Source organism: Oncorhynchus keta, chromosome 17 (genome assembly GCF_023373465.1).
Source record: "Oncorhynchus keta strain PuntledgeMale-10-30-2019 chromosome 17, Oket_V2, whole genome shotgun sequence".
Lineage (NCBI taxonomy): Eukaryota > Metazoa > Chordata > Actinopteri > Salmoniformes > Salmonidae > Oncorhynchus > Oncorhynchus keta.
The window spans coordinates 48,653,370-48,679,416 of NC_068437.1; the positions used below are offsets into that span (position 1 = coordinate 48,653,370).

General features: G+C 44.1%; 1 protein-coding gene and 1 pseudogene across 4 annotated transcripts in view; both read right to left on the reverse strand.

The window, feature by feature from the left end:
• Positions 1-1,320: 1,320 nt before the first annotated feature.
• Positions 1,321-18,352, reverse strand: LOC118396063 (C-Jun-amino-terminal kinase-interacting protein 1-like; annotated as a pseudogene).
• Positions 18,353-24,020: 5,668 nt separating this feature from the next.
• Positions 24,021-26,047, reverse strand: part of cry2 (cryptochrome circadian regulator 2) — a 29,513-nt gene continuing 27,486 nt past the window's right edge. For all 4 annotated transcript variants that reach the window (XM_035790096.2, XM_035790097.2, XM_052466315.1 and 1 more), the window contains one exon: positions 24,021-25,960. The gene's annotated coding sequence lies outside the window, so the exon portion shown is untranslated. The remainder of the gene's footprint in view (positions 25,961-26,047) is intronic.

Here is a 26,047-nt window from a genome sequence, read left to right on the forward strand (position 1 = left end):
AACACACATCCTCCCACTGACAGACTAAATCTCTCATTGACCCCGTTATATCTATAACCCCCCTCCTCTTAACACACCTCCTCCCACTGACAGACTAAATCTATTATTGACCCCGTTATATCTATAACCCCCCCTCCTCTTAACACACCTCCTCCCACTGACAGACTAAATCTCTTATTGACCCCGTTATATCTATAACCCCCCCTCCTCTTAACACACCTCCTCCCACTGACAGACAAAATCTATTATTAACCCCGTTATATCTATAACCCCCCCTCCTCTTAACACACCTCCTCCCACTGACAGACAAAATCTATTATTGACCCCGTTATATCTATAACCCCCCCTCCTCTTAACAGACCTCCTCCCACTGACAGACTAAATCTCTTATTGACCCCGTTATATCTATAACCCCCCCTCCTCTTAACACACCTCCTCCCACTGACAGACTAAATCTATTATTAACCCCGTTATATCTATAACCCCCCCTCCTCTTAACACACCTCCTCCCACTGACAGACAAAATCTATTATTGACCCCCTAATATCTATAACCCCCCCCTCCTCTTAACACACCTCCTCCCACTGACAGACTAAATCTCTTATTGACCCCGTTATATCTATAACCCCCCCTCCTCTTAACACACCTCCTCCCACTGACAGACAAAATCTACTATTAACCCCGTTATATCTATAACCCCCCCTCCTCTTAACACACCTCCTCCCACTGACAGACTAAATCTACTATTAACCCCGTTATATCTATAACCCCCCCTCCTCTTAACACACCTCCTCCCACTGACAGACTAAATCTATTATTGACCCTGTTATATCTATAACCCCCCCTCCTCTTAACACACCTCCTCCCACTGACAGACTAAATCTCTTATTGACCTTGTTACTTCTATAACCCCCACCCCTTCACAGCGAAGAAAAAGGTTTGAGCTATATTCCTGCATTTCTATCCATTTTTCCATGGGGCGTAGAGAAGATTTAGCAGTTTTATAACTAATTTCATGCAATTCTACTTATTTTTCCATGGGGCGGAGAGAAATGATTGCAGTTTTTAATATGATATCCGAGTGACAGTGACTAAGAAAATCAATGGGGGCACCCTGGTCGGTAATCCGACCATGATTACTACAAATTTAGATAGTTGATCGCTAGATTATTATTTACCAATCAACATATTTTTAGCTGACATGAGCTAATTGAGTGACTGACATAACAAGAGGAAAACTGCTAATACACAACCAAAATTCAAAACGGCACCTTTTGTATTCTACTAGTCTTAACTTTCAACAGTAATTGAGACCCCGACTGAGTTTCAGAGAAGATGTAAACACCTTCAGATTTAATGACAAGAATTGACCTCCTGAGTCTTTCTCTACATTGTTTTGTTTGACATTGATATCATGCAATACACACTGGGTTTGATCAAACCTACTGTAGGACATTTCATTTACAAACAGCATATTTCTATTGTACAGGTAATACATCTGTCCCACAGTGCCAGAACCATCTCAAATAAAAAGGAAATACATACTGTAAAGAGTAATCACAATAATTAGAAAATAGGCACTACTTGTGGTTTTGATTTTTTAGAAAAAGTGCCTTCTGGATTACTTTTAAAGTGGTAAGACCACAGTGATGCCAAGATCATACTTGTTGAAATATTTTCCTTATACAGTAATTCCACCATACAATTTTGGCCAAACATTGTTTCTAAGTTACAGTAGGAAGAAGTATTAATACATAGGGCTTTTTTGTCTGTAGATTGTCATTTTCAAGGGTCACCCGGGATAGAATTCCACACATAGAGCGTGATTGAATTAGGTAGGAAACAATGTTATTAGGATACCATCCTTAACTTACACCTGCTTACCCACCAATATACATAGATTATTCAATAACAGACTACTATTTTATATTTCTTAATTTAAATTACATTCCTTTCAATACAGTAAAAAAATAAGAGTTAATTCACCTTTTTGGTATTGGCAGATAGATGACAAGCCCTAGTCAGAGTTCATTTTCACATAGTTAATTGGTGAGAATGCACTGACGGACTGCATTTAATTTAAAGCCTGTTATGATGTGATGGACTATTAATCCATAAATAAACTTTCCAACATATATACTAACTGAATCTGAAATCAAACAGTGTGACACTAAAAACAGTCCAGGGACACGTAGACAGATTAAAATCACTGTCACTGTCTTCCTCCGTACAGAGACAAGGTTTCCAGGTGACTTGATAGTGATCTCATATAATTTGGAATAGCTCATAAAGCCACATAAACATATTCTATCTTGATATGGAGTGTGATCTGTAACTACTTGTTGGTTTCTCTGCACTGTAGTACCCGTTCTCACATTTGGCTGCACACTTTACAGTTAACAGTACTGTACTTTTGGCCAATAACCTTTGTGAGGAAGATACATGTAGGCTCTTTTGGATGGGACCGGTAATGCTTTAGCTAGGGTATTTCTGGAGACATGTTTGTTCTGTAGAAACATGGCAGTGAGGAGAAAGCTGCACCAAGTAGATTGTGTTGCAGATCGGTATTACTAAATGGTTATTTACTGGCATATTGTAAAGATTTATTTTAGGAGTCGGCCAAAGCGTTACCATTCAATGCAGTTTAAAATCCACCATGCAAGTTGTTTCATCATAACACAATATTGGAGAAATATACTATTGAGAGAACGCTATTCAATGAAGATGTCCTCTGTTGGGCAGGAGTAGCCCACAGTTTCCTTGTAGTACAGTTGGAAGGCTTTCCTATATGTATAGGAACAACAAAGAGGAGTTAGGTACAAATAGTCAGTAGTAATTTGTTAATAGAAAAATGTGTTATATAAACAGTGTGATGTACATGTTCATTAGCATATGTGGATAGTAAGAAGGGGTGGCAGAGAGAAAGGACGAGAGATTACCCAACAGACTCAGCTAGGGGCATCATGGAGTCATCTGACATGAATACATGACAAGCAAACCGCTGATGATCAGGATGTTTAGTGATGAATCCAAAATACCTGGATGGGAGAGAGCAATGGGAGAGACACGATGCAATATGCTCCAGATACAGTGTCTAGAGTTGAGAAGCAACTCTCAATTGCTAGTCTTTGTATCCTTGAGTTACAGCTTTTTAAACACCCATATTTCTTTATGCAATGAATCTGCTTTCATACAGTATTGGAAAAGCTTCCTTAGTTTAGCATGTGTCATGATAGTTCATTTACTCACTTGTTATGTTTTGGGTGACAGCCGCAAAAGGAGATGTTCTTAAGCTGAAAAAAGTGAAAGCACTTATCCCCCTGTGAAAATATACATAGAGATTAGAGATAGTTACGGCCAGTTCCTGCACTAGCGTGTGATGTCAGAGACGGTACAGTTCTAGAATTAGAACAAGTACTCATAGAATGTAGCCTACTCATTCTATTTTTATGGGCACAGTGGCTATGGGCCTGAGTGAATGCATCATACTAGCATGGAAGCCCATCTGTTTCTGCTCATGCTTGACATGGCAATTCAATCATCAGAAACAGACTGACATGCAGGCCATACCAGTAAAAACACAACCTAATATTAAGGCTGAGACTCTATGGTCTGTGTCTGAGAGCTTGTTCATACATTAAACCAGTCCAATAGGGCACACTGCCGGTGCACCTCGAGTGAAGAGGATTAAAAAGTCTTAAAACTGAGTGGTCTTTATGCAAGAGTGTGGTTATGTAAATGGCTACCACAGTATCCCAAACATCCTCACGAGGGCAGTGTCCACCCTGCTAACAGACTGCTGCTTCTACTAAAGACTGGCAGTGTCCACCCTGCTAACACACTGCTGCTTCTACTAAAGACTGGCAGTGTCCTCCCTGCTAACAGACTGCTGCTTCTACTAAAGACTGGCAGTGTCCACCCTGCTAACAGATTGCTGCTTCTACTAAAGACTGGCAGTGTCCACCCTGCTAACAGACTGCTGCTTCCACTAAAGACTGGCAGTGTCCACCCTGCTAACAGACTGCTGCTTCTACTAAAGACTGGCAGTGTCCACCCCACTAACAGACTGCTGCTTCCACTAAAGACTGTCAGTGTCCATCCTACTAACAGACTGTTGCTTCCACTAAAGACTGTCAGTGTCCACCCTGCTAACAGACTGACAGTGTCCACCCTGCTAACAGACTAACATTGTCCCACCCTGCTAACAGACTGGCAGTGTCCACCCTGCTAACAGACTGGCAGTGTCCCACCCTGCTAACAGACTGGCAGTGTCCACCCTGCTAACAGACTGGCAGTGTCCCACCCTGCTAACAGAATGGTAGTGTCCTCCCTGCTAACAGAATGGTAGTGTCCACCCTGCTAACAGAATGGTAGTGTCCACCCTGCTAACAGAATGGTAGTGTCTACCCTGCTAACAGAATGGTAGTGTCCACCCTGCTAACAGAATGGTAGTGTCCCACCCTGCTAACAGAATGGTAGTGTCCACCCTGCTAACAGAATGGTAGTGTTCACCCTGCTAACAGAATGGTAGTGTCCACCCTGCTAACAGAATGGTAGTGTCCACCCTGCTAACAGACTGCTGCTTCCACTAACGAGTGTTTTGAAAAGGTCTAGTTACACCGTAGCTTCCACAGCTACAGAAACACTCCAGAATTGTACTTTGCAATATGACTAATATATGTATGACTCGTGGGATTGATTAATACAAAAGTCTGACTACAAAATTCCATCCCACAACATGTAGGGGTGGCAGGTAGCCTAGTGGTTAGAGCGTTGGGTCAGTAACCGAAAGGTTACAAGATCGAATCCCCGAGCTGAACCCACTGTTCCTAGGCAGTCATTGTAAATAAGAATTTGTTCTTAACTCACTTGCCTAGTTAAATAAAGGTTAAATAAAATAAAAAATATCTAGCAAATCCAAATGAAACATGGGTCTTGAACACTGATGCATAAACTAATAACAGTGAAGCATTGTGAACACACATTGTTGTTAGCAGTCATGGAATAAAGTCATTTTAGGGTTTAAGAGAAGACATACTCTTTCCGAGGTCCTGCATTCATCTTGCACTATGATCTTCACCCCCTTCATGTTGATCTCCAGAACACATGTAGAGGGAGGCTGCATGGTCATCCGCCGGTTGGTAGCAATCTGTTGACGGAAACAGGACCAACAGGGTCAAATTCAAATACGATGGCTGTAAGTACATTTAGCTTCCAGATCACATTTCTCCTGTATTATTCCAAATAAGGACTGTGAAAGGAAGGTTTAGATTAGAAACTCCAGCCCACCACTGGGGGGGGGCTAATACTCTACCTTTTGCATAGCAGCACAAAGCACATCGTTGCCTTTGTGGTACGGTACGTTAACAGAGCCTAGGAACTTCACACGGAATCTGTCAACCCAGTCATCTTTGTCATCTAATTGATATAAGAGGAGAGAACGGTTTGATTTACCGTTAGGAGCATTACATACTGATATTAACAGCAGTGAAAAGCTGAATTATTTGGGTAAGACAAGGGCAAAGACAAAGTTCAATAACATTCAATGGTGGTCCACACAGATTTAATTTCATCAGCACAGTATACAGTAGAGGTTAATTCAAAGCCAAGTAATACTATTTAAAGATCTTATCCTGTTCGTGCTCTTGTGCCAAAACGCCAACATGTTTGGCATGACAGTGAGTGGCAAGGAGTTGGCAAGAGTGCATGAACAGACTGGCACCCAGGCTAATTTATTTCAGGCATTTCTTAAAATGCCCTTACTGATCCTATAACCAAACATTGATGCCCGAAGTGTATCGATAGCATTACCTTTGCTATGTTCAGAGCCCATATAATGGATGAAATAAACCATATTTGATACCTTTGCTTTTTTCCTGTGTGACCTTGGCAGCGTAGTAGGCAGGGAAGATGCCGCTGGCCCCAGTTCTCATGTTGTAGGCCTTACACCACAGGTCATCAGCCTGAGCCTCCATCAGTAGGGGGTCATCCACCTCTAGCTCCAGCTCATCGTCATGGCGAGGGACAAACCTGTCAATCACACAGACAGCACGGTTAATCAATAAATCAATCAAATGTATTTAGAAAGTCGTTTTTACCAGTTGTGACAAAGTTCTTTACAGTAACCCAGCCTACACCCAAAGAGCAAGCAGGAGCACAGTGGGAAGGAAAACCACTCCATAGTGGATGCAAATGAAACACTACGAGCATGGAATATCTTGCTAACGAGGTAGTGATTACATGAGGACACTAGCTAAATGTGAGACCATTATGATGTTGTGTTTGATGTTTATCCATGTAATGAATCTTTAATGTGTTTGTCAGCTCCTGAAGGAGGACCATGTGTAAGATTGCTTTCTGCATTCATATATATGTAGAACCCATGTACAGAGCATTTGGAAAGTATTCAGACCCCTTCCTTTTCCCCCACATTTTGTTACGTTACAACCTTATTCTAAAATGGATTTAAGAAAACATGTTCCTCATCAATCTACACACAATTCCCCATAATGCCAAAGTGAAAACAGGTTTTTAATTTGCATAAGTATTCATACCCTTTGCTATGATTTGAGCAAAGAAGCATCCTGTTTCCATTGATCATCCTGTTCTAAAACTTGAATGGAGTCCACATGTGGTAAATTAAAATGATTGGACATTATTTGGAAAGGCACACACCTGTCTATATAAGGTCCCAAAGTTGACAGTGCATGTCAGAGCAAAAACCAAGCAATGAGGTCGAAGGAATTGTCCGTTAGAGCTCCGTGACTGGACTGTATCAAGGCACAAAATTCTGCAGCATTGAAGGTCCCCAAGAACACAGTGGCCTCCATCGTCCTTACATGGAAGAAGTTTGGAACCACCAAGACTTTTCCTAGAGCTGAGCAATCGGGGGAGAAGGGCCTTGGTCAGGAAAGTGACCAAGAACCCGATGGTCACTATGGCAGAGCTCCAGAGTTCCTCTGTGGAAATGGGAGAACCTTCCAGAAGGACAACCATCTCTGCAGCACTCCCCCAATCAGGCCTTTATGGTAGAGTGGCCAGACGGTCGCCACTCCTCAGTAAAAGGCAATTGACAGCTTGCTTGGAGTTGGCCAAAATGCACCTAAAGAACTCTCAGAGCATGAGAAAGAAGATTCTCTGGACTGATGAAACCAAGATTGAACTTATTGGCCTGAATGCCAAGCTTCACGCCTGGAAGAAACCTGGCACCATCCCTACGGTGAAGCACGGTGGTGGCAGCATCATGCTGTGGGGATGTTTTTCAGTGGCAGGGACTGGGAGATTGGTCAGGTTTGAGGGAAAGATGAATGGAGCAAAGTACAGAGAGATCCTTGATGAAAACCTGCTCTAGAGTGCTCAGGACCTCAGACTGGGGCAAAGGTTCACCTTCCAACAGGACAACGACCCTAAGCACACAGCCAAGACAACGCAGGAGTGGCTTCAGGACAAGTCTCAATGTCCTTGAATGGCCCAGCCAGAGCCCGGCCTTGAACCTGATCAAACATTTCTGGAGAGACCAGAAAATAGCTTGAGAGGATCTGCAAAGAAGAATGGGAGAAACTCCCCAAATACAAGACTCAAGGTTGTAATCGCTGCCAAAGGTGCTGCAACAAAGTACTGAGTAAAGGGTCTGAATACTTACACTACCGTTCAAAAGTTTGGGGTCACTTATAAATGGCCTCGTTTTTGAAAGAAAAGCTAAAAATGTTGTCCATTAAAATAACATCAAACTGATCAGAAATACAATGTAGACATTGTTAATGTTGTAAATTACTATTGTAGCTGGAAACGGCTGATTTTTTATGGAATATCTACACACGTTTACAGAGGCCATAATCAGCAACCATCACTCCTGTGTTCCAATGGCATGTTGTGTTAGCTCATCCAAGTTTAGCATTTTAAAAGGCTAATTGATCATTATAAAAGCCCTTTGCAATTATGTTAGCACAGCTGAAAACTGTTGTCCTGATTAAAGAAGCAATAAAACTGTCCTTCTTTAGACTAGTTGAGTATCTGGAGCATCAGCATTTGTGGGTTCGATTACAGACTCAAAATGGACAGAAACAAATAACTTTTTTTCTGAAACTCGTCAGTCTATTCTTGTTCTTAGAAATGAAGGCTATTCCATGCGAGAAATTGCCAAGAAACTGAAGATCTCGTACAACGCTGTGTACTACTTCCTTCAGAGAACAGCGCAAACTGGCGCTAACCAGAATAGAAAGAGAAGTGGGAGGCTCCGGTGCACAACTGAGCAGAGGACAAGTACATTAGAGTTTCTAGTTTGAGAAACAGACGCCTCACAAGTCCTCAACTGGTAGCTTCATTAAATAGTACCCGCAAAACACCAGTCTCAACGTCAGCAGTGAAGAGGCGACTCCGGGATGCTGGCCTTCTAGCCAGAGTTGCAAAGAAAAAGCCATATCTCAGACTGGCCAATAAAGATTAAGATGGACAAAAGAACACAGACACTGGACAGAGGAAGATTGGAAAAAAGTGTTATGGACAGACGAATAAAAGTTTGAGGTTTCGGATCACAAAGAAGAACATTCGTGAGACACAGAAAAATGAAAAGATGCTGAAGGAGTGCTTGACGCCATCTGTCAGCATGGTGGAGGCAATGTGATGGTCTGGGGGTGCTTGGTGGTGGTAAAGTGGGAGATTTGTACAGGATAAAAGGGATCTTGAAGAAGGAAGGCTATCACTCCATTTTGCAACGCCGTACCATATCCTGTGGATGGCGCTTAATTGGAGCCAATTTCCTCCTACAACAGGACAATGACCCAAAGCACAGCTTGAAACTCTGCAATAACTATTTAGGGAGGAAGCAGTGAGCTGGTATTCTGTCTATAATGCAGAGGCCAGCACAGTCACCGGATCTCAACCCTATTGAGTTGTTGTGGGAGCAGCTTGACCGTATGGTACGTAAGAAGTGCCCATCAAGCCCAAGCCAATTCAACTTGTGGGAGGTGCTTCAGGAAGTGTGAGTTGAAATCTCTTCAGATTACCTCAACAAATTGACAACTACAATACCAAAGGTCTGGAAGGCTGTAATTACTGCACATGGAGGATTCTTTGATGAAAGCAAAGTTTGAAGGACACAATTATTATTTAAATTAAAAATCATTATTTATAACCTTGTCAACGTCTTGACTATATTTCCTATTCATTTTGCAACTCATTTATTTCATGTATGTTTTCATGAAAAACAAGGACATTTCTAAGTGACCCCAAACTTTTGAACGATAGTATATGTAAATATGATATGAATTTTTACATTTTTACATTTTTAACATTTGTAAAAATGTTTGAAACCTGTTTTTGCTTTGTCATTATGGGGTATTGTGTGTAGATTGACGAGGGGGAAAAACAATTTAATCAATTTTAGAATAAAATGTAACGCAACTAAATGTGGAAAAAGTCAAGGGGTCTGAATACTTTCCAGAATGCACTGTATAATGGCTTATTCATGAAGGTTATTGTATAGAGTAACCCCAAACAATGTCTCACCTGAACACAGCTCTGTGGCTCTGCTCTTGCTCTACCCCGTCTAACACACAGGAGAACAGGCCAAAGGACTCTGCACCTGGAGGACACAAGGCAGGAGAGGAGCTTCACGGCACTATCACATTAGTAGTGTCCAAACATCTTGATACAGGAGTGACTTTGGTCTTTGAATCATGTTGAATCTGGTCATTCTTTAACCTTTGTAGTTCCTGTGTGGTAAGTGGTAATCTTAGCACTCTTCCTTCACAAATATGGTTTCAATGAAATTGCAATACAACTGAGAAACAGCCTAACCTTAAGCCAGGTCTCCTTCGAAAAAAGGTTATTCATCCCAAGAGACTTCCTGGTTCAATAATGGTTTAAAAATAAAATGTTAAAAAAGGATGGCAGCAGCCGGTCACAGAACTCACCGGAGGAGTGTAAACGTCCGTTCACAAACACATTGAGGAACTTGCGTGTTCGAGGTCCCCCGCCAACACCTGCCTCAGAGGATGAAGAAGCCCTGGACAGGCGCGATGACTTTCTCCTTTCTCTTTTCAGCTCACTGTGATCCACCTCATAGTCCTCCTCGTTGGCTGACTCATACACCGTCTCTGTGTCGCTGTCCTCACTGTAGCTCTGGTAGCACTGCTTCAAGCTCACCAGTTCTAGCTGGGCGTGCTCGTCCACCACTAGGGTGTACTTGACAGAGTCATAAGACAGGCCATCAGCCTCGGAGCTCTGAGTGTGTGCAGTTCGCAGAGCCCCCAACCCCCCCTTAGATCTAGACTTAGAGCCCCTGTCCCACATCCCCCTGTCCCGGTCCCCTCCCTCACTGACGGATGGCCTAAGGCACGAGGAGGAGGAGCGTGGAGGAGGTGCAGAGGGGTGCAGGTAGACCTCGTCCTCCTCGCTGATGGAGGGGTTTGTTCGGTCAGGGAGGGTGGTGTTTGTGTATGCTGGGGGCCCCTCTGCATCGGAGCTGATAGACATGCGATTGCCCTCGCTGCTCTGAGACAGGAAGGGACGGTCAGTGTCACAGTCAGTGTCAGGGTTCTTCTGGTGTACCGGCGTCAGGTAGATCTCCTCGGTGGCCTCTGGCTGGCGCTCCTCCTCCTGGCAGCACCCCCGAACCTGACCTCGCCCGGGTCCTCCTCCTCGCCCCCTGCTACCATCCCTATTCTTATCCCCCTCCACAGCCGTGTCTCTCATGCTGCCTGCTTTGGGTTTTGCTGCTGTAACCTGGTTGTGTGGAGCAGCAGAGGGCTTCTTATTCCGCTGTTTGGCGTCTCGCTGTCGGCCTCGTGTTTCTGTAACTCCGTGTGAGATGAACGTGGAGTAGTCCTTGTTGTGTGCCTTGACTGCCTGCTCTTTCCCTCTGTTTGGTGGTGGTTTGGCCACAGAGCCGTCACCGTTGTGCTGCTGGACAGCCTCGTCATTCACCTGCTCATTAGTGGGATCCCCTTTAACACAAACGAGGCACGCAACAACAACAACACAAACAAAAGATTATTCATTAGTCACCAAACTTTACAGTGAAGGATTATTAAGGGCTACAGTAATAATAAGATCCATTCTGCATACTGTATAGAGTTTCATAATGAGAGCCATTGGTGGGTTTCGAATCTGTCATACAGAAATATGGGAATATTGAGAAGCCGCTGGGCTTACATGTTCTATATCTACATGTTCTATATCTACATGTTCTATATCTACATGTTCTATATCTACATGTTCTATATCTACATGTTCTATATCTACATGTTCTATATCTACATGTTCTATATCTACATGTTCTATATCTACATGTTCTATATCTACATGTTCTATATCTACATGTTCTATATCTATATGTTCTATATCTATATGTTCTATATCTACATGTTCTATATCTACATGTTCTATATCTACATGTTCTATATCTACATGTTCTATATCTACATGTTCTATATCTACATGTTCTATATCTTGCGCATTTGAAGGATTATGACTGTGATGAGTGTTCAAGTCATGGTCTAGGCCCAGTCATCTTATGAAGGAATGAGCGGCTTAGAGTATAATGAAATACTGCAGTGCAATTACTCTGTGCTCATTGACATGAAATAAAACATGTTTTATCAAAGTATTAATTACCTTAATACTTTCACTTCTGCAAAATCATCAATTTGTTGCTTTGTTTAAAGTTGATGTTGGTATTATTCTAAAAACAGGTACTGTCTACCAGTACATGTTTATGCTTTAAACCGATGGATATCCCATTCTCACCTGTGATGTGGGGGGAGGAGGAGTTTGTGTTTGATACATTCTCCTTCCACGTGTCCTTCTTTCCAAACGAATTGTTGTTAATAGTGTCCTTGTCCTACAATGATATTACAGACAGAGAGAGAGAGGGAGAGAGAAGGGGGAGAGATACATTTTAATGTGATAAACATTACATCAAATCAAACTTGATTTTCCACATGCGCCGAATATAACAAGTACAGACTTTACTGTGAAATTCTCACTTACAAGCCCTTAACCAACAGTGCAGTTCAAGAAGAAGAAACTATTTACCAAGTAGGCAAAAAAAAAAGTTATAATAAAAAGTAACAATAAGAATAACGAGGCTATATACAGGGGTCACCAGTACCGAGTCAGTGTGCGGGGGTACAGGCCAGTTGAGGGAATCTGTACATGTAGGTGGGGGCGAAGTGAATATGCATAGGTAACAAACAAACAGCGAGTAGCAGCAGTGTACAAGAGGGAGGGGGGTAAATGTAAATTGTCCGGTGATGATTTTTATGAGTTGTTCAGCAGTGTAATAGTTTGGGGGTAGAAGCTGTCGAGGAGCCTTTTGGTCCTAGACTTGGTGCACCGGTACCGCTTGCCATGCGGTAGCAGAGAAAACAGTCTATGACTTGGGTGACTCGAGTCTCAGACAATTTTATGAGCTTTCCTCTGACACCGCCTATTATATAGGTCCTGGATGGCGGGAGGCTTGGCCCCAGTGATGTACTGGGCTGTTCGCACTACCCTCTGTAGCGCCTTATGGTCAGATGCCAAGCAGTTGCCATACCAGGCAATGATGCAACCGGTCAGGATGTTCTCGATGGTGCAGCTGTAGAACCTTTTGAAGATCTGGGGGCCCATGCAAAATCTTCTCAGTCTTCTGAGGGAGAAAAGCTTTTGTCGTGCCCTCTTCACGACTGTGTTGGTATGTTTGGACCATGATAGTTCATTGGTGATGTGGACATCAAGGCATTTAGCTCGTCTGGTAGGCTTGCGTCACTGGGCATCTCGTCTGGGTTTCCCTTTGTAGTCTGTAATAGTTTTCAAGCCCAGCCACATCCGATGAGTGTCAGAGCCGGTGTCGTAGGATTCGATCTTAGTCCTGTATTGATGCTTTGCTTGTTTGATGGTTCGTCTGAGGGCATAGCGGGATTTCTTATAAGCATCCGGATTAGTCTCCCGCTCCTTGAAAGCGTCAGCTCTAGCCTTTAGCTCGATGCGGAGGTTGCCTGTAATCCATGGCTTCTGGTTGGGATATGTACGTACAGTCACTGTGGGGACGAAGTTATCGATGCACTTATTGATGAATCCGATGACTGAGGTGGTATATTCCTCAATGCCATTGGATGAATCCCGGGACATAATCCAGTGATAGAATTGTAGTCAGATTTGCCAAATGGAGGGCGGGGGAGAGCTTTGTATACATCTCTGTGTGTGGAGTAAAGGTGGTCTCAGATTTTTTTCCCGCAGGTTGCACTGATTTAAGTTTGCCTGCATTAAAGTCCCCGGCCACTAGGTGCGCCTCTTCTGGGTTGGCATTTTCTTCTTTGCTTATGGCTTTATAGAGTTGGTTGAGAGCAGTCTTAATGCCAGCTTCGCTTTGTGGTGGTAAATAGACGGCTACTAATAATACAGATGAGGACTCTCTTGGTAGATAGTGTCGTCGACAGCTTATCATAAGGTACTCTACCTCAGGCGAGCTATACCTCAAGACTTCTTTAATATTAGACATTGCGCACCGGCTGTTCATGACAAAAAGACACACACCCACACCCCTCGGTTTACCAGAGGTAGCATCTCTGTTCTGCACGTTAGCAAGGGGAATGTGTGTACAGTGCACACACACACACACAAAATGAGTGGTTGTTAGAACGCCTGAGTGTTGTTTGTTTTGTTTTGTATTATTACCAGAGAGCCAGCCCCCCCCAGCCCCCCCAGCCCCATCCAGCCCAGTCCCACCCAGCCCACAGCTATTTAAGCCAAGCAGCACTGCGATCAATGACTGTCTCAGTTTCCAATCACATATACCAAGCCCTAGCCCCAGTTACAGCTTCCTGCAGCCAAATGAAGAACCAGATCCACCTAAATCTAAACCCATCTAAATATATGGCTCTGGCGAGACTAACCAAGCCCTGATGACATCACACACGCCACCACAATCAGATCCGTCTGCCAGGAAGATGAATCAGGAATGAACCAGTGAAGAGGAGGAAGTCAAGGCTCCTACACTAACACAGCTCACTGTCTGTCATAGAGACCATTCACAGTGATGGTGCTGACTCACTGTGGTAATGCAGCTGCTGCTGACGGGCACTGGCACGGTTACCATGGTTACCCTGCCCCAGAACCGGAGGAAAGAGAGAGTGTGTATGTGTTTCTTTGGTGTGTGTGTGTGCTGATAGAACAGTTTGATGTTGAAATGTTCATCGTGAAGAATTGGTTATATTTATGAAATAAAGGAGAGTCATTTTGGAGTTTATGATATCCACCGGGTATCAAACTCAATACTTACTGTGTGGGCCCTCTGGTAGCTAACAAGTCTTCACGTCTCCGGTAAGGTTACTCATCATTTGAGCCTAGATTTACAAACCACCCCCGGAAGACTTCGCCCTCCTTCCTCCTGCCCACAGCAACCCCAGCAGCTGATAACCATCGACTGTGTAATCTGAGTCATGGCACCGACAGGTTAGCCCACGCTACAACCTAGACATATTTCCTCTGAGAGATACAGGTCTTTTGAGATCTTGAACAAATCACCTGGCACAGTTAAGAGTGGAATCTCTATAGTTTCAAGTTGAATTAGTCGTATGTACGGGATACACCTGGTATGCAACGTCCAACAAAATGCTTATTTGCAGGTTCCTTCTCGACAATGCGAAATCAATAAGAAATAATACAAGATAAGAATACAAACATAAAGTAAATGCCTCAGTAGAATAGAATACATATTTTAGCATCAGCATAAAACAGAAAGGCACAATTTATAGCCCAAAATGTACACATGTTTTAGGGAAGGGGTGGTGTTTAATTTGTGCAGTATTTAGCATAATAAGAGTCTGATAGCAGCCCTATCTCTAGGGACTGGGTGACATATTGGCTGGGAGTCCCTCTCTCTAGTCTAAACAAACGCTAAATCCTCCAATGTACTTGAACACATTATAAACCTGACTGAGTGTGGCATATAGACACTTAATCTGGAGGGGGATCTGAAAATAGGCAGTACCTACATTCAGATAACAGATCTGGGACCAGGCTAAGTGCAGCCTTGCTACAGCAGAAACATATCTGGGACCAGAGCAGGCAGTCTGAATCAAGCTTTCACTGTCTATTCCACAGTTCTTGAGATTAGCTCCTTAATGAAGTGTCTCTGTCTATACCAGGCTATCACTCTGACAGAGTAAGAGTGAGATTTAAAACATGGTAAACCTAATCCTAATCCTCCTCCTAACCCCAACACAGGGTGAGATCACGACTCACCAGCAGCAGCAGGGCTCAGGAGTAGAGTTCAGGACGTGCCACACACAGAGACGTGACCAGGACTGACAGGGACAGAATTAAGGATTACACTGCTTGAGGAACAGCATCCACACAGGCATCCCTCTATCTTCCTCATGGACCATGTTGCCATGGGTTCAAATACAATTTGAAATCTTTCAAATATGTTTAGCATTTGCTTTAGCCTGCCTAGAGTGCCAGAGGAGCGGTGTTTCATGTTTTGGGACTATGCTATTGGTCCATTAAACCAGGCAAGGGTAAACAAGCACAGCTGAAGTATTTTAAGGATTTCAAGTGCTATTTGTACCCAGTTCTGCCACACACACACACACACACACACACACACACACACACACACACACACGGCCTCTCTCCATCCTCCCCAGACGTGGAAGTGATGTTAGGTTATCTGAAGGAACCCTGACAGTAAATACTGGAGCAGGTTATTATCCTACATCTGGTCATACTACTTTATCCTGCTCTTTCCTGATCTTCTGTGAATTTCAACACATACTCAGAAAGACATTGTGCTCATCATGGATGTCCTTGTGAAATATATTTTCTGGACTTTTTCTTTACCATTTTAACAACTGGTGATAACGGATTATAACTGGTTTCTGGTTTATACTGGTTTATAACTGGTAGCCTACAGGATAGCACTCTGGCAAGAGGTGCATTCTGAGGGGAAGATCAAAGATCTTCAACAGATCAACAAGATGCAAGGGATGAAAGCTGATCATCATTCCTTTACCCCTTCTACATAGGACTATCATTGTAAACGGCCCTATCCTTGGACTGACACTGACGGACTCTGACCTGTCCTTTTCTATCGTCATCACTGGTGAGCACACCCTTACTTCCCTGTTTGTTGCCATTCAGCTGACAGGGAAGCTGACAGACTCACAGAAGGACAGTTCTATTTTCAGAGAGCAAAGACCAAGGACAGGAGCGTATGCTACATACCCAGTGGTAAACCCTGGCTCCGTCAAATGGAGGGCGAAAAAGCCCATTCAGTATCACATGATTGAACGTTCCCTCTACTGTAACAACGCCTTGATTGAGAACCACAAGAGTTCCAGCATTATGATATCCAAATACATGGTAGCAAAGCATGAGAACTGATCATCCTTTTCATTCAAGGACATTAAGTTACAATGCAGACATTTACATGACAGGTCTGTATATCGGTGCCTGGGGAACTGCCTTCGATACAGATCCCATTCTATCTGATCTCCCATGAAGGATTTAAACCAAACAGATGATCTGGAATCACAGAGGAGAAAATGAGCAGAATCTCTACTGTATATTGATGCTCGCACGCTACCAGCTTCTACAATTCCCCTATACAGATCCTATCCTGTCCAATCTCATCGTTCAAACAGACATCATTTGATCTATGATCTGCCCTCTACTGTTTGGATACACATCTTAACATATTCGGTATCTAATCCAACATTATTTTAACCAAACGGATGATCTGATGATCCGTGTCCTCACAGGGTAGAAATAAACAGCCCCCACCTGAGTCCTGGGAGGCTGAGGCTGTGGAAACAGTGCTAGGGTGGTTGGTCTCTTGGGCCTGTACGTATCCATAGTGACCCGATGTTCCGCAGATTCGGATTCTATGACATTAGGCTGTTTCTGTCTGACAGGCGTTAAAACAATGTCCCTTCTCTCATCCTGGTTGAGCCTGTTGTCGTCTTGGAAACCATGGATCAGGCCCCAGTGCTCCTGTTCCTCTTGGATATCCTCCTCAGCATCGATCAGCTCCAAGTGGATCATCTCTGCCTGCAATTCCCTAAACCCCGCCCGTCTGTCTTCCCCGCCTCGCTACTGGCTGGCCACGTCACATGGTCCTGGGAAGATCCAGACAGCAGCAGCGTTGCAGCAGAGAGAGAGAGAGAATGATTCAGTGAGGAGGAGAGCAGAGGGAGGGGGAGAGAGCAGAGACGGAGCCAGCCAATCGGGGCTCGGCAATGACATCAGCAGAGTCTGTGGCTCTTTCTCTCTCATGCTCACTTTAATGTTATTCTAATCCAATCATACTGTAGCAGGATAAACCTCCCTGAAAACAAACACAGGCAGGGCTGGGCTATTGTTTTGTTCTGTGAGGAATACAACAGCACTGTGTAACACCCTGACTGTCTTTACACTGATGTCAAATCTAATGATAATTCTGAATAATTTTATTAACCACACAATATTAAGATGTACACAAACCTAACTGAGGCTACATCAATGCCATCCTAAAACTCCTACAACCTCCCCTAAGCGAATGCCTGGTCTGAAGACTCCATTTGATATTAAAATGACAGTTCTCCCTAGCAGCTAGTGTTATAGAATCTCTGCATGGCTAAAAGGCCGAAGGCCAGGCTGTAATGACGTGTCATATGTTAGATCGACTTAGCTCTGGACTACATGTGTATCAGGACTATCCCCGGCTGCAATCATTCATCTGATAAGTGACTTTGGCCTACTCTGGACTTTGCTCTGTTTCTTCTATCGCTGCAGCTACTCTCATTCTCACAGTCACAAAATAAAATCACACGATGGGAGCAACATTTATCTCAACGTCTCAACGCTCTATAACGAATATTCATATTATGAAAAGTAGACTGCAGCAGAGTCAAGTCAAACAGAGTGCATTGTGGTAGAATGGAGGACGGGGGAGTTACTGGAGGGAAGCAGGTGCAGAGGAGCTTGAGGCTGCGTGTACCAGAACTGTGTTCAAATATTATTTTTTTAAATTGCAAACACTTGATCTGTGTTTGATTGAGCTTGCCTGGCATAATAGACCAATATAAGTCGCAAAACTGCAAACCCAGCCCAATTGACAACTTGAAACAGTATTTGAAGCCAAGTCTGGTGTGTGTACATGTAGTTTATCTTACTTGTGAGTCAAGGTTGTCATAGTTGAGGCTTGCTCCAGCCTCGTCAGTGATCTCTGTGGCCTGGGAGAGATCCTCGTCTTCAAACTCCTCCAGGCTGATGTCATGAGTCAGCCTGGACACACACACACATTGTGTCACAAATCAATGCGAGGGGAGAACACACAACACATCAATGAAAGGGTAATCACAGGCGTGTCTGTTTGCAGATTAGTCATACTTTCATTTTATAATGGCAGTCATACTAAGGTACCGCCAGATTATACTTCTAGTCTACATGCTGGGTGGACTACCAGGAGAACTACCAGGTGGACTACCAGGAAAACTACCAGGTGTACTACCAGGTGGACTACCAGGAGAACTACCAGGAGAACAACCAGGTGTACTACCAGGTGGACTACCAGGATAACTACCAGGAGAACTACAAGGAGAACTACCAGGTGTACTACCAGGTGGACTACCAAGTGGACTACCAGGAGAACTACCAGGTGTACTACCAGGAGAACTACCAGGTGTACTACCAGGTGGACTACCAGGAGAACTACCAGGTGGACTACCAGGTGGACTACCAGGAGAACTACCAGGTGGACTATCAGGAGAACTACCATCTGTGACCATATCAAAATGCTCTAATAAACCCTAGAACACATTCAAATTGTTGTAAAGAAAGAAAGAGATAGAGAAAGAGAGACAAAGAAAGGGAGAGAGACAAAGAAAGAGAGAGAGACAGACAGACAAAGAGAGAGAGACAGACAGACTAGTATGACCTCCATGTATATTAGCATAGAGCATTACTGCCAAGCAGTCTGGACTTATGGCAAATGTGCTGGTTTGCTAATCCGGTGAACACAAGGCAGCTGCATGTCCTGCTTAGGAGGTTCTTCAATTACTACACCAGTCAGATTTTCACTACCCACCTCTGCTTACCAGGTGTGTATTCATTACGCTGATTCTGTTGCACAACATTTCTTATGGTGCAAACGGAAAACGGTTTGCAACGTAAATGAGAGTTTCTACTGGACAAATTCAGATAGGTATCTTTCTGTTGTGAGATGTAATGAATACACCGCAGAATAAATACTGATGTTCAAAAAGAGCTGTGCAGCATAAACATAGTTTATCTTCATTTCTCATATGCATTGTGCAGAAAAGCTTGACAACAAATATAAAACCGACTATGTAAAACTAGCAGCACAGTTATCTGTAATTCTACAGATAAATACATGAATCGGTATGTTATGCAAAGCTACTAATGTTAAACAAAACAGGCTCTACAGTGACGCATCTTGCACTGAGTGTCTTAGACCACTGCACCACTCGGGAGCCCCCAAATAAGGCATCCTGGGTTGTGCTGTTACCCTGTTTCGAAAATAACCATCTGATGACACTATGCACAGTATCTTTACCACAGGTAAAGGTCTATAACTCTGCCTTAGACATTAATTAGGCACCAAACGGAAAATACGGACTGAAACTTGGATGGAAGCACTTGAAGTAGTCCAAAAATATAACACTTGTTTTTGCTTTCCCATTGCAAAACATTTTGTTACGTTTTGCCCTAATGAATACAACCCTGGTTTAACTCTAGAAGTGCAGCCCTTCTGTACCATTTCTCCCACTGGTCTTCCATCCACTTCTCTCTATCCTCCTCCCCCAACCACTGTACTCCATCCTCGTTGTACTCCATGGCCAGACTGAGGCAGAGTAACATCAGCAGGGCAGGGCAGGCAGAGGGACAAGGAAGTGATCGATTCAACAGGCAATTCAAACACTTCCTCCTTTCAACAGAGCATCATTCACAATCCTCCCAGCCTCTTCACTCGCCATCCACTCTGGCCCACACATCAACTACAGCATCAGCACCACAAGACAGAGGACATGCACATATTTTATTAGTACTATTGTTTGTATAATTTGCATATCATTGTATTTAAAATGTGTTTGACTTTCCTTGTCTGTCAGTGTATCAGTGTTTTGTTAGTTGTCATGTTCTCTATTTTGTGTGGACCCCAGGAAGAAAGGACATCCTAATAAACAAACACCAAGGGATCCAGTCAAAAGATAGACCAGCTCATTTTCCACACAGCATAGATCTCGTCTTCACCACTGGCTCCACCAAGGCACTTGTTTAGTCTCTGTATTTGTGTCCCCCTCTGGTCCGGTATAATGACTGGGGGATGATGGGATGGGGGAGGTGCAGCCCTGCCTGATGGAGAGTAGTGAGACTGGGGAGGGGGAAGAGACTCACCCTCTTAGCCCCAGCCCATCAACCCTGGTTGGGTAGAGTCTCCTCCTGTAAGGCCCTGCCTCCTGTATGATGGAGGGCTTGGATCGATGCAGCTCTACTCAGGTTGCCTGCCTCCTCCTCCGCAGGACAGCCAGCCATACACAGGCTAAAGGAAAGGAAGTGTGACCGGGGCAGGCTAAAGGAAGGGAAGTGGTGACCGGGGCAGGCTAAAGGAAGGGAAGTGGTGACCGGGGCAGGCTAAAGGAAGGGAAGTGGTGACCGGGGCAGGCTAAAGGAAGGGAAGTGGTGACCGGGGCAGGCTAAAGGAAGAGAAGTGGTGACCGGGGCAGGCTAAAGGAAGAGAAGTGGTGACCGGGGCAGGCTAAAGGAAGAGAAGTGGTGACTGGGGCAGGCTAAAGGAAGAGAAGTGGTGACTGGGGCAGGCTAAAGGAAGAGAAGTGGTGACCGGGGCAAGCTAAAGGAAGGGAAGTGGTGACCGGGGCAAGCTAAAGGAAGAGAAGTGGTGACCGGGGCAGGCTAAAGGACAGGGCTCCGGGCAGCCGAGCGGAAATGGAGGAAAACTCGCCTCCCTGCGGACCTGGCATCCTTTCACTCCCTCCTCTCTACATTTTCCTCCTCTGTCTCTGCTGCTAAAGCCACTTTCTACCATTCTAAATTCCAAGCATCTGCCTCTAACCCTAGGAAGCTCTTTGCCACCTTCTCCTCCCTCCTGAATCCTCCCTCCCCCCCCTCCTCCCTCTCTGCAGATGACTTCGTCAACCATTTTGAAAAGAAGGTCGACGACATCCGATCCTCGTTTGCTAAGTCAAACGACACCGCTGGTTCTGCTCACACTGCCCTACCCTATGCTCTGACCTCTTTCTCCCCTCTCTCTCCAGATGAAATCTCGCGTCTTGTGACAGCCGGCCGCCCAACAACCTGCCCGCTTGACCCTATCCCCTCCTCTCTTCTCCAGACCATTTCCGGAGACCTTCTCCCTTACCTCACCTCGCTCATCAACTCATCCCTGACCGCTGGCTACGTCCCTCCCGTCTTCAAGAGAGCGAGAGTTGCACCCCTTCTGAAAAAACCTACACTCGATCCCTCCGATGTCAACAACTACAGACCAGTATCCCTTCTCTCTTTTCTCTCCAAAACTCTTGAGCGTGCCGTCCTTGGCCAGCTCTACCGCTATCTCTCTCAGAATGACCTTCTTGATCCAAATCAGTCAGGTTTCAAGACTAGTCATTCAACTGAGACTGCTCTTCTCTGTATCACGGAGGCGCTCCGCACTGCTAAAGCTAACTCTCTCTCCTCTGCTCTCATCCTTCTAGACCTATCGGCTGCCTTCGATACTGTGAACCATCAGATCCTCCTCTCCACCCTCTCCGAGTTGGGCATCTCCGGCGCGGCCCACGCTTGGATTGCGTCCTACCTGACAGGTCGCTCCTACCAGGTGGCGTGGCGAGAATCTGTCTCCTCACCACGCGCTCTCACCACTGGTGTCCCCCAGGGCTCTGTTCTAGGCCCTCTCTTATTCTTGCTATACACCAAGTCACTTGGCTCTGTCATAACCTCACATGGTCTCTCCTATCATTGCTATGCAGACGACACACAATTAATCTTCTCCTTTCCCCCTTCTGATGACCAGGTGGCGAATCGCATCTCTGCATGTCTGGCAGACATATCAGTGTGGATGACGGATCACCACCTCAAGCTGAACCTCAGCAAGACGGAGCTCCTCTTCCTCCCGGGGAAGGACTGCCCGTTCCATGATCTCGCCATCACGGTTGACAACTCCATTGTGTCCTCCTCCCAGAGCGCTAAGAACCTTGGCGTGATCCTGGACAACACCCTGTCGTTCTCAACTAACATCAAGGCGGTGTCCCGTTCCTGTAGGTTCATGCTCTACAACATCCGCAGAGTACGACCCTGCCTCACACAGGAAGCGGCGCAGGTCCTAATCCAGGCACTTGTCATCTCCCGTCTTGATTACTGCAACTCGCTGTTGGCTGGGCTCCCTGCCTGTGCCATTAAACCCCTACAACTCATCCAGAACGCCGCAGCCCGTCTGGTGTTCAACCTTCCCAAGTTCTCTCACGTCACCCTGCTCCTCCGCTCTCTCCACTGGCTTCCAGTTGAAGCTCGCATCCGCTACAAGACCATGGTGCTTGCCTACGGAGCTGTGAGGGGAACGGCACCTCAGTACCTCCAGGCTCTGATCAGGCCCTACACCCAAACAAGGGCACTGCGTTCATCCACCTCTGGCCTGCTCGCCTCCCTACCACTGAGGAAGTACAGTTCCCGCTCAGCCCAGTCAAAACTCCCTCACGACGCCAGGACAGCGGAGTCAATCACCACCTTCCGGAGACACCTGAAACCCCACCTCTTCAAGGAATACCTAGGATAGGGTAAGTAATCCTTCTCACCCCCCCCCCCTTAAAAAGATTTAGATGCACTATTGTAAGTGGCTGTTCCACTGGATGTCATAAGGTGTATGCACCAATTTGTAAGTCGCTCTGGATAAGAGCATCTGCTAAATGACTTAAATGTAAATGTAAAGGAAGGGAAGTGGTGACCGGGGCAGGCTAAAGGAAGGGAAGTGGTGACCGGGGCAGGCTAAAGGAAGGGAAGTGGTGACCGGGGCAGGCTAAAGGAAGGGAAGTGGTGACCGGGGCAGGCTAAAGGAAGAGAAGTGGTGACTGCCAGGATCAATGGAGCTGCTGCTGAAAGAGTCTTCTTCTCATCATCTTGATCTGAGGGAGGAGGACATAGAAGGTCCCTGGCCCTTAGAACATCATGGCTTCCACTGTGTTGTTGTGTAGTATGGTTCATGCCCTGAACAAACTGTGATATGTGTAACAGTGCAGCAGAGATCATTTTCAGCTTACATACGTCTAGTCTATCATGTTTAAAATAATGTGATTTGCTGTCCCTATTGGCAAGTCATGACATGTACACACACTACAACACTGGCTAGCCACTAACACATGCAGGGCTTGTAAAATACAGCTCCTATAAAGTGAATACACTTACACTAACTCCTATCAACTCAAGTGTTGAACCTCACAAGAAACAGTGGGTAAAATCCCAATATGAAAGTGTGACATTTACTTTACTGTTGTGCCATGTAAATTAAACTGGGTCTGTGTTCATCCATCCTAACAATACCCTCGGTCTTTAGTTTATCAAGTTACAGATTAGGATAATTATACTGTACAGGGAAGCTCAAGTTTCAGTTTCACTGGGACAAGTCTTCACCAGATATCAACATGGTACTTAAGACAGCCTTTAGCTCATTTGTCAATCATCCATTTCTCTTTTACTGTAAGAGGATGTTACACAACCATACATTTGTTTCTATCAGAGTGGATAACAGGAGACAAAGACAGAGAGAGAGAGAGAGGACTCTGGCCATTAGTAGTGATCTCTGAGGAGATCACGTCAGTGTTACTGCTGGTCAACAAAGCACTGTTAAACCTCCTCCTCCTCACAGACTACAACTGGCCTGCACAGTAAGACATCATTTTCCTCTATAGCTATAACTGATCTGAGTCTAGCCATTAAATAAACAAACCTAAGGCCTTAAAAGTGTTAAATAATCAATATAAGTCATTACAAATCGGTAAGTCAATCCTATTTTCACAAGACAATTAAAAGGTTGTTGGAGTGAATTTTTATTGGTTGCATCAATTAATAGATATGATCAGCCGACAATAGTTCTAGCTCAGTCCTAGACCTTAGATTCAATACAATCTTGTCTACCAGATACCAAACTTCCAGTATATTCCTGTGTCAACCTACTGCATGTGGCCCTCCAGTGACTAAATGACATAACCTCAAGACAAAGAGCTGTAGCCATCCATCAGTAAATATACAACGCAATAACATTTATTACAAACTATATCTTCTACAGTTATTGTCATCATTACAATAGTGAATTCCAGAATGTGATAGTAAGGTCCATAAAACAATTACAACCAAGAATAGTGAAATGGGTCACAATTCTATCAGGGCTTTAATGAAAATAAACTCCTTTGTACAATTCAAAACAAATAAATACAACTATTCAACAACAGCTCATCATGGCAACTTAAATTATAGTGAACGTACACTTTTGCTTGGGATGTACAATAGTTGGTGACTGACAAACAATTAGAAGATGGTGACTGTGTTAAAGGAAAATAGAAATTGCCTAGCAATGGACTTAAAATGATCTTAATGCTACCAAGGTTTTAGGGAAAGTCATGTTTGTTTTGACAAAGATATATTTAACAATAATATATATAAAAGAAAGAGAGATACACACACAAGGCTGATTTACACAGAATATAGCGGAAACTAATATAAATCCTTTACACATATGGTATTTAACTGAAACAAGTCATTATTGTATTAGTAGACAGCATTATCATTAACTGTAGTGTTGTAGCCTGATCGATGGATTCACAAAATCTAAAACATATTGAGCCAAAAGGATTTTCTGTAGGTTGATGTGCTACAGAAATGAGAAATGTCTATCAGCAGTTTTGTGCATTTTTTTTTTACATAAGCAACTTATATGTGAGAAGTTTAAATGAGGTGATTGGACAGTGGCGGATGCATATGCATTTTTCATCCATGTGTGACCGCAGCCTCACTACCCATGATGGGTAGAAACAGGTGGGTGACGTTCTTTTTCCAGTAAGGTTTGATAGAATATGATTCTCTCTAGCTTTAATGAAGGGCACCAACAATTGTTGGTTATTTCACTGATTGATAATATATATTCTCTGCCACAGGCAAAATATTAGTTTACAGACCAATCACGTCATTGTGATAGAAGTCAAAATAACATACAGCAAAATAGCAAACAGATATATGGAGAGTGGAATCAGAGAAACGAACATGTTGAGAATGGAGGTTGTTCGCAACACATATCCACATCTTTTAAATGCACATACAAATCCTATCAAATCTTTATAGACCATTTGACCTGCGTATTTACACGCATGTGTTCAGTTTTTGGGGGATTTAAAACATTTCCCCCAGTTTGAGATTGCCCAGTGAGTTCTTAACGCTAAGGTTAATATCTTTAAGGGTCTATTGCAGTCTTAAAGAGGTTATTCACACACTAATAAATTGTTGTGGTAAATGTTTTGATTTTTATTTTAAATGCTAGATTAGGAAAGCTGAAAGGTGTAAGAACTAACCTTCTTAGAACAAACTTCATTGTAACCTTGTTGTATACACATACATTATTAGCCAGTATGGTACTGTTTTTAACACTGATCTGGAGTTGCTGTTATTCTTAGATTTTAGAAAGTGGTTTGTTAAAACGCTCTGTGTGTGTGTGTATGTATGTGACTCGTCTTGCCACAAGGATAGGGGTGTGTGTGTGTGTGTATGTATGTATGTGACTCGTCTTGCCACAAGGATAAGAGTGTGTGTGTGTGTGTGTGTGTGTATGTATGTGACTCGTCTTGCCACAAGGATAGGGGTGTATGTGTGTGTATGTGTATGTATGTGACCCGTCTTGCCACAAGGATGGGGTGAGCGCAGGACATCAGAGGTCTTCTGCCATGTCCTTCTGTTATACACCATCCCACATGGCAAGATCCTAAAGACACAGGCAACAAACCAAAGCTTCAGTTAAAATCACACTCCTTTCACCTCATTAAATCACCAGTAAGACAGGATGCAGCTC